This window comes from Brachyhypopomus gauderio, unplaced genomic scaffold (genome assembly GCF_052324685.1).
Source record: "Brachyhypopomus gauderio isolate BG-103 unplaced genomic scaffold, BGAUD_0.2 sc154, whole genome shotgun sequence".
NCBI classification, from domain to species: domain Eukaryota; kingdom Metazoa; phylum Chordata; class Actinopteri; order Gymnotiformes; family Hypopomidae; genus Brachyhypopomus; species Brachyhypopomus gauderio.
Genome location: NW_027506975.1, coordinates 347,132 through 356,310, shown reverse-complemented (window position 1 = coordinate 356,310; position 9,179 = coordinate 347,132). Strand labels below are relative to the sequence as shown.

General features: G+C 49.8%; 1 long non-coding RNA gene across 1 annotated transcript in view; it reads right to left on the bottom strand.

The window, feature by feature from the left end:
- Positions 1 to 3,573: 3,573 nt before the first annotated feature.
- Positions 3,574 to 9,179, bottom strand: part of LOC143500503 (uncharacterized) — a 31,084-nt gene continuing 25,478 nt past the window's right edge. Inside the window, exon 3 of the long non-coding RNA XR_013126818.1 lies at positions 3,574 to 3,692. This is a non-coding gene — a long non-coding RNA (uncharacterized LOC143500503). The remainder of the gene's footprint in view (positions 3,693 to 9,179) is intronic.

Here is a 9,179-nt window from a genome sequence, read left to right as displayed (position 1 = left end):
TATCTCATCCATCCATCAAAAACTGTTCTTAGGACAAACACAAAAGAAAGGTCATTTTCTCACACACACACACACACACACACCACACACACACACACACACACACACACACACACACACACACACACACACACACACACACACACACCCCCCACACAACACACACACACAACACACACCCCAGAGCTGTCAGTCAGCTAACGCCTTTCCTTGCTCTGACCGAAGCCTCTGCTCATCCCAGCCTTCATTATCTACTCCAGTCAGTCTGCACCAATCACAGCGCTCCGTTTCACTAACGCTCCCTGGTCCACACAGCAATGCTTGCAACCAATCACAGCGCTCCGTTTCACTAACGCTCCCCTGGTCCACACAGCAATGCACCAGGCCCAGTAACATCCCTTGAAGCAAACTCAGGACAGACTTCAGAAGAAGAGCAAGGGTCCGTCTGTCTTTCTCAGTCTCACACAAACAGTTATTCAAAAGGTTTTATTAGACAGTTTATTAGGTTGTGACAGGACTGGACACAAACAAGGGCATGATCTGTGTCTGAATAAAAAGTTGAAAGCACAAAGGAATGCTTTTTTTTCTTCTGGAGACACCTCCTGCTTGGCACAGGATGCTGGCATTGGGACTTCCAAGACACACACACACACACACACACACAATTACAAAATCACCCAGTGCCATTAAAACCTTCTGGACAAGCCTTCGAAGCTCCAGAACGTTCCAGAACACTCGTTCACGTAGAGCAGACAACCCAACGGCGTTGAACACGGGTTTCACGCCCCCTCATCCCGTGAGGCGGCCTGCTGGTCCGCTGGTACGAAGTCCACCGCCTCGGCTGGTTTGAATCAGCTCGGTGGAGGAGACCAGGCCTGCAGCCCGATCTGCTTCTGAACGTTTTGACCCAAGAGCCGGGGTCACATTCTTCACTTGCCTCAAGGGGGGTGCGGGGGACTTCTCGTAAAGGAAACACCCCTGATTTTAAAGCCCCCCGAACGTGCCAGTAGACACTTCAGACGCAGCACTCCCGTCTCGTATTATTTGGGCCGGGTTTTTTGGCTCGAACACGACGCGAGGTCTCGCAAACCAACACAGGCCATTTCTGGATCCTTTAACGCAGGCTTAATGGGCTCGTAGAGAAAATGACCGAGGTGTCTTGGCACGCTGCCAGGTTTTGGTGCCCTGGGCGTGCCTGAGGACCTGTGGCTGTCTCCACGGAGCTGGGACGGCTAGGACGGAGTCCGTGCTGATGGAGGCTACCGCTCCACCGGCTCAGCCACAACCGCATTAACCCAAAATCATGAAGATTCTCCAACAATGCTCCTTGTGTTGGTATCTACCAAAGGGCCCAAGAGTCACATATCCCCTCATCAGCAATGAAAAGCTATTTTTTAGGGGTTGAGGTTACATGGTAACCTCTTGCGCGTGTGTGTGTGTGTGTGTGTGTGAGTGTGTGTGTGTGTGTGTGTGGTGGGGGGGGTTACAACGACAGACAGACAGCAAAGAGCATGAGGTGACTGCCTAAAACAAACATCGCAAGCAGTTTAAACATTTCGCAAGAGGCGCAAAATTTCCCCGGCGACCCGATGGGAAGTGATGGAGAGGGAGTGTGAGCGTCCGGTAAAGGGGGTCATTGTTAAGAGGGGTGATTTACGAGGCAAGGGCTGGGGCAAATATGGGGGTGGGGGGGGGGGGAGCAGACACTGAGCCCCCATTGTGGTCGTGGAGAAACAGAGGCAGAGTGGATGGGGGGGAGGATGAGGAGGGGGCGGAGTCACAGGCCTGGCTGAACATCCATACGTTTCATGGGCAACAGTGACTTGGTGAAGGAAGCCAGTGTTCTACTTTACATTTTTACTGCCGTCTACACGGACGGCGTTCCTCCCCCTGGGATCACAAAACAAACTTCCATCTCTAGGTTTTAAACACGCTCTTTTCCAGATCAAAAAGGAAAGCGGATTTTTGTGTGGGTGGTCCGCTAGGCAAAAAACAAAGAACTCTGAAATGCTTAGGAATGTTTGACCTGGTCTCTGGTTACACTGGTTACAGATTCTGTGGTAAAGTGGTGAAGGACGATGGTTTGCTGTAGGTCCCACTCTGCTGGCCTCTGCACTGAAGGTCAAACTGCCCACGTCAGCAGGCTGTCCACTCACGGCCAGTGATGAGAGACAGGAGGCGGGGCTTCTGCGACACGTGGTAAGGCCAGGAGCATTACCTAAGGGGTGTTCGCTTCAGTTTCTTTCGCTGGTATTTACATTGAACACAACTGGGTGAAACTGCCAATTTATAACCAGAGAAGCTGTTGATCTTTTCTATATTAAAATTAATGCCCCATTAAAGTAAAAGCTCTGGTAAAAATTAGCATCACAATGTTAGTATATATGCTGTTAACATTAATTATGTAAATGAGCTATATGTACAAGTCCTCCCAGTTGTTGTTACTGTCATGTCCTGCTGCCATTTGTGGGTACACTGTTCCTTTAAGAATAAGAATCTCACTTGAATGAGAATTGCATCTCTTTCACGAGGTAAGTCCTCACTATTCAGTCAATGAGAAGTTGGCAAGCATTTCCATTTAAAGCTGTTCCCCAGCCAGCAGAGTCATCTGCGTGAGTCATCTGGACCATTCACAGCTACAGTAACTCGCTGATTCAGTGGTTCGTGTCCTCTACCCTTCAGAACACTGGAGCGTGGTTTATCCAAAGATCCGTGCGGATCCCCACGAGCGCTGCACTCTACTGCCAAACTCACGGCTCCACGTGTGCCGGCCCGATATCGGTGTGTCAGCCACAGCTCCGTGTCTGAAGGGCGATGCTTTTACAGCACCCTCAACTTCTTGTTAATGTGTCAAACTTTCAGGCCACCTGGACCCTGCAATGTGGAAGGGCCTTAGACCGGACCCTTGACTAACTCCCACCCCGAACTGGAGGCAGAGAACGAAGGCCAGACTCTGATGTAGCATCCCACTGAACAAACGTGGTGAGAGACAGATGTGTGTGTGTGTGTGTGTGTACACACAAGCTTGGTGCATGCATACTGGAAGTGTAGAACTGTTGACCTTGGCATACTAATGAGTGTGGAAGCCAGTGCCTGGGGCATTGCCCCTGGTCTGGAGGAGGAGCCTAGATGCAGAGCCAATGAAATGCCACCATAACTGATATTTTGAAGGGGGGGGGGGGGGGGGGGGGGGAACCAGCGCCCCCACACAGTGCCTGGAGCATGTGGGAAACAGGAGGAAAGGTTGAGGGGTCCCTTCGCTGTGTCCCCAGAGAGATACACATACAAGCAAGGATGACATGAGAAAGCATGGCGGAGGAGTGGGAGTGGCCAGACAGAGAGCGAGGGAGATGGGGGCGGAGCAGATGACGAGTCATGGTAGCACACGACGCCTGCAGGAGTGACTCGGCTGAACCCAACCATCCTAATCCGGTAGCGAGAGGAGGAACGTGGGGGACTACGTTTCCACAGACACGTTAGGGGGGGCGTGGCCAGTGGCTCCGCCTTACCTGCGTCACCACCTGCTGCCAGGGTGGGGTGGTCGCGGTCCAGCCGCAGGGGGGGCGTGTCCTGGCTCTCCTCTTCCAGCGCACGGGTCAGCCGCTCGAAAGCGCGCCTCCTGCTCCTTCACCGAGGCAAGGGATGCTGGCGGCAGAGCGAGCGTCGTATTCCCTCCATGCCCCGCCCACGCGCTAGGGGAAAGGGGCGGGGCAAAAGCAGGACAGAAAGACCCGACTTAAGAACCGTTTCCACACCAACTCTTTGAGACATCATGCTCCTCATGGCACAGACAGGAAGGAAATGATGCAGGATGTGGAGCACGTGGTGAAGGCAACGGTCACGTGATTTCAGACGACGCGATTTATCGCCGGCTCACGTTTCCGCAGACAACCAGCCGTTCGACACAAGACAAACATGTAATGGTCCGCGTTGCCGCGGCGACAGCAGCCATGCTAAGCGATTCGCCGGTTCTCGCTCCGCAGCCGACGATGGTGTGATGATGGCAACGATCACGTCAGGGGGAGTAACGGGGAGGGTGATGACGAGGGTTCGGTCGTTACGGTTCACACGGAGGTCAGCTTCATACACACCTATTGGTTAGTAGAGCAGGAGTGGTTAGAGGAAGAACATTCCCCAGGACAGAGAACCAGTGAGGGAGTGGAGTCCTGAGGGGCGGAGCTGCAGAGGGAGAGGAGGAGGAGGGAGGAAGGGGAGAGGGAGGGAGAGAGAATGAGAGGGAGGGAGAGATGTTAGAAAAGCAAGACTTTACCTCTAACTAACAGAATAGATGGCGGAATATGATTAAGAAGGCATTGAAAGTGGAGGAGCACGGCCCTTTATCTCTATGGGTGAATGTGTAGGGAAAAGGCACAGATCAGGGGAGAGGAGGCATTAGTCACACACACACACACACACACACACACACACACACACACACACTCTCTCGCTTGGTTACACAGAGAGAGGGGGAGATGGAAAGAGGAGAGAGAGAGACAGAGAGAGAGAGAGAGAGAGAGAGAGAGAGGAGAGAGAGAGAGAGAGAGAGAGAGAGAGAGAGAGAGAGAGAGAGAGAGAGAGAGAGAGAGAGAGAGAGAGAGACAGAGAGTGTATGTGTGTGTGCTGGACAGGTGGATGATGATGATTGATTAGAACTGCTTGGCAGATCAGCTAAACTTTTCTCCCACCAGAAATGGAAGGCCAAGAGGATGCGCGCACACACACACACACACACACACACACACACACACACAAAGAGAGAGAAAACCATACACACAGACAGCCCTACACATATATGCATGCATGTTACTCTCAAATGGGAGAGTAGATACAGGTGCATACTCCCTTTGAAGCCAGATCCAGCACACAGGCTTTGATGTTTTCTGCCTGATCATTTATTTATCTGCAGTGCCACTCTGATACGGCCCTAGGGGTGAACCTGTGCTCAGAAAGCCCTCCTTGTGGGTGAATCTCCGTGCTGGGGGAGGGGGTGGTGTTGGAGGACACCACCTGATCCCACCCTGGACTCTTCCCCTCTAAAAGGGAGGCAAACACCTCTGAAACACCACAGCACATTGCTCCATAGGCAAGTGGTGCAAGACAAATCTGTGAGGAGATGCGTGCAGGACAGAGCAACAACGCAGGACCGTTGGCAGGTCCGGCCGGCCCGGCTCCACGGTTCAAATTATTCAGGTGCCTGCAGTCAAGACTGGAGGCTTCTTATACCCACATAAAACAGCTCCACTGAGTAGAGGAATTCTGCATCAACTCAACCGGGGCCAAATGAAAACCCCAAAAAACCAAAGAGAAAAGGCAACACCACTGCACGTGACGAACGGGTCAAAGGATTGCAGGGGTTTTTTTTCTGGCTTTTGACACCAAAGATGTTTTGGAGACGCTCGCTGGGATGCGCGGTTGCTAACGTGCAAGCTACGGCCGCCGCTACACACGGACGGTCTCGAGGGGAGAGCTCCATGGCATGTTGCTGAACAATTCTGAGAAGAGCTCCCAGTGAAAGATCTCATTCCTGCACGCTGACAGGAGATTAAGATTTAAACAGGGTTACGACAACTCATCTGTAACGACGAGCACATTCTGTAATATATTCCGAATATTACCGCTTCAGACACGAGGGTTTTTTTTAAGTACGTATCTATCAATATAGTGTTGCATAGGGCTGCAAAAGAAAAATGGTCCATGTTCTCACATGGGAGAACAAAAGACTCAAAGCAGATTGTTTGATTAGAAGAGGTAGGCAACACGGAGAAAAAAACTGGGATGTTTATATAAAATATTAAGATAGTGACAGCGTAGCAGGACGGACGCCTGCTGGGTGGGACGCTTCATCACACCCACCCACGGCACTTATCTGTATTCATGGCTGAGGCTGAGAATACAGCAGCTCCCTTTGGAGGTGACGGAGGGGGGTGGAGGTGGGTGGATGGAGTGGAGTTGGAGGTGGGGACAGGTGGTGCTCAGAAGAAGCCAGGGTTTGCTCTGAAGCCTTGGGAAGCACTGCAGACCAAAACAGAACTGGTCCAAAACTGGTCCAAGAACTTGTACCCTGGGCTCAGTACCGATGCGCCCGCCTACATGTTTACAGTTGTGATCAAATTTATTCATACCCCCACTGAAATAAAGTGTTTTGGCCAGTTTGACATTGATTTTGATCATTTCAGTCATCTTATTTACAATTATATCAAAGAGGCACTTATAAATTAGACAAACATAACATAATATTTATGATGGAATAACCACAAATGTCTTTACTGTGCTCACAATCATTATCAGTTTTATTCAACCCCCTAGTGACATTATTTTTTAGTACTTAGTACAACATCCTTTTCCAGTTATGACAGCTTTCAAGCGTGAAGCATAGCTTGACACAAGTGTCTTGCAGCGACCTATGGGTATCTTAGCCCATTCTTCATGGGCAAAAGCCTCCAGTTCAGTCACATTCTTAGGCTTGCGCACTGCAACTGCCTTCTTTAGGTCCCACCAGAGGTTCTCAATTGGATTTAAGTCTGGTGATTGCGATGGCCACTCTAGAATGTTCCAGCCTTTCATGTTCAACCATGCTCTAGTGGACTTGGATGTGTGCTTCGGATCATTGTCCTGTTGGAAGGTCCAACGTCTCCCAAGCCGCAGGTTTGTGACTGACTCCATCACATTTTCCTCCAAGATCTCCTGGTACTGAAGGGAATTCATGGTACCCTGCACACGTTGAAGCTTTCCTGTACCATTAGAAGCAAAACAGCCCCAAAGCATAATTGACCCCCCGCCATGCTTCACAGTAGGCAAGGTGTTCTTTTGTTCATAAGCCTGGTTCTTCCTTCTCCAAACATAGCGCTGGTCCATTGTCCCAAACAGTTTCATCTGACCACAGTACACTGTTCCAAAACCTTTGTGGCTTGTCCACATGACTTTTGGCATACTGCAGTCGACTTTTCTTGTTTCTTTGGAGTCAGCAAGGGGGTGCGTCTGGGCGTTCTGGCATGGAGGTCTTCGTTATGCAGTGCGCGCCTTATTGTCTGAGCTGAAACTTCAGTGCCCACATCTGACAGGTCTTTTTTCAGTTCCTTAGCAGTCACGCGGGGATTTTTCTCCACATTACGCTTCAGGTAGCGCACAGCAGTCGCGGTCAGGATCTTCTTTCTGCCACGACCAGGTAACGTTTCCACTGTGCCCTTTAACTTGAACTTGCGAATGATACTTCCGATAGTGTCTCTTGGAATATTTAACAACTTCGCAATCTTTTTATATCCATTGCCATTCTTGTGAAGAGCAATAACCTCTTCTCTTGTCTTCTGGGACCATTCTCTTGCCTTCACCATGCTTGGAAACACACCAGTAGATGTCTAGAAGGAGCTGAGTATCACAGTCCTTTTAAATCTGCCTAATTGGTGCTTATCATGCTTGATTGCTGCTCGTTGACATCCACAGATGTTTTCAATACCTGATGGAAAACACTGGAATGAACCTCTGTTCTTAGGAGTGGTAGTCGTAAAGGGGTTGAATAATTGTGTCAATGAAGAAATCACAAAAAGGCCATTTAATACTTTATGACAAAAAAAATTGATGCTATCTTAGTTGCATTTAGTTCTTTAACAAGTCCTTGTAAGATTTCATTATGAACACAATTACAAATGTGCACTGAATTCCATAAAACCCTTCGCAGCATTGGGGGTTGAATAAATTTGATCACAACTGTATAAATAATCCTTATTTTATTGAATTTTGCAATTTTATATTCACGGTGCATGTTTAGCTAGCATACAGATACATACAAACAAGACAAGGTTATTTGTGTAGCATTTTTCATACCCAATGGAAATTCAAGGACCCATATATCATCATTTACTTATATCTAATGGTAGTATTGTCGTATTGTTTCACTCTGGAAGTCCAAAGTAAAACACCTCTTGTGTCTACAAATGTGGGGTCATTACATCTCCCTTAAACAGACAGGTTGGGAAAGATCGTAATCATCCTTCCTGGACAAGGGATACCAGAGAGCGGTTTGCGTCCTGTTAGGAAATATTAATGAACTGCCCGTCCGCTCTGTGCACCCAGTTGAAAATGAGGCCGGATGAATGTGCCCCACACAGCAGAAGGAGAGCAGAGACGGTGTGAACAACCTGCAGTAAACCTACAGGGTGAGCGGACTGCACAGCTTTTAGAAAATGAAACCATGCTACTACATGTTTTTTTTTTTTTCTTCCAGCATTAATGCATTTGGACGCAAGCCCTGTGCCAAAAATAGCCCGGCAATAAATGCAGCAACTCGGCACACATGTCGGGCACGTCCAAGAAGATAAAATGAGGCGTTGGTTCACTTCAGAGCTGCAGCCCGAGATCGCAAACGATAAATCCTCGCCGGCCCCAGTGGAGGGCCTTGGGGAACTCCCACGCCAGCTGTCTGGACGACACTCCACATCGGCCTTCGTTTCGACCGGGGGCTGCTTGGGAGGAGGGGGGGGCCAAATCTATTGGACTTCTTTTTCAGGAAGAGCAGATTGTTAAGTAACAAGGGGACAAAGGTTAACGCAGGATGGTGCCAGGGGGCAACTAGGAAGCGGATGGTATGAGAAAGGGGATGTTTGGGAGACTAGCCAGAAAAAACATCTAGAAAGAGAGGAGCACCCCAATTAAGGACTGGTCCCATTTCATTAGCCCAGCTGGTCCCCACGCTCACACCCATTACCCTCTTCCTATCCCCTCTGGACGCCAGGCCAGGGGCTCAATCAATCCACACCAGCCTCCACCTGCGTCCGCAAGGGTCTGGCCCTGCTCTGCCAGGCTGATCTGAAATCAGCTTTGTTTCATCCATATGGTTCGAACCGGGGTGTTGTGAACGAAAGACCTGATCCTAGATCAGAACAAAAGGCCCAGAGGAGGACACACCTGCCTTCGCTTGAGCAACGTTTGGCTGCCGATCCCCCCCCCCCCCCCCGCACGGGTGTGCAACCTCCAACCCATCTGCAGCTAAATTGCACACATTAAGGAGCATTTACTATGGCTTACATGGAGGGAGATTACGCGTGGCGGGAGGCTGAAGCGTGCTATCCCGTAGGTCACAGCTCTTAACAGCAGAAAGCACTCGGGGCGATTTTCAATAATTTAACACACACTGCAAGCATGCAGCAACACTTAGAGGTCAGCACAGTTTTTTCGTAGAATCT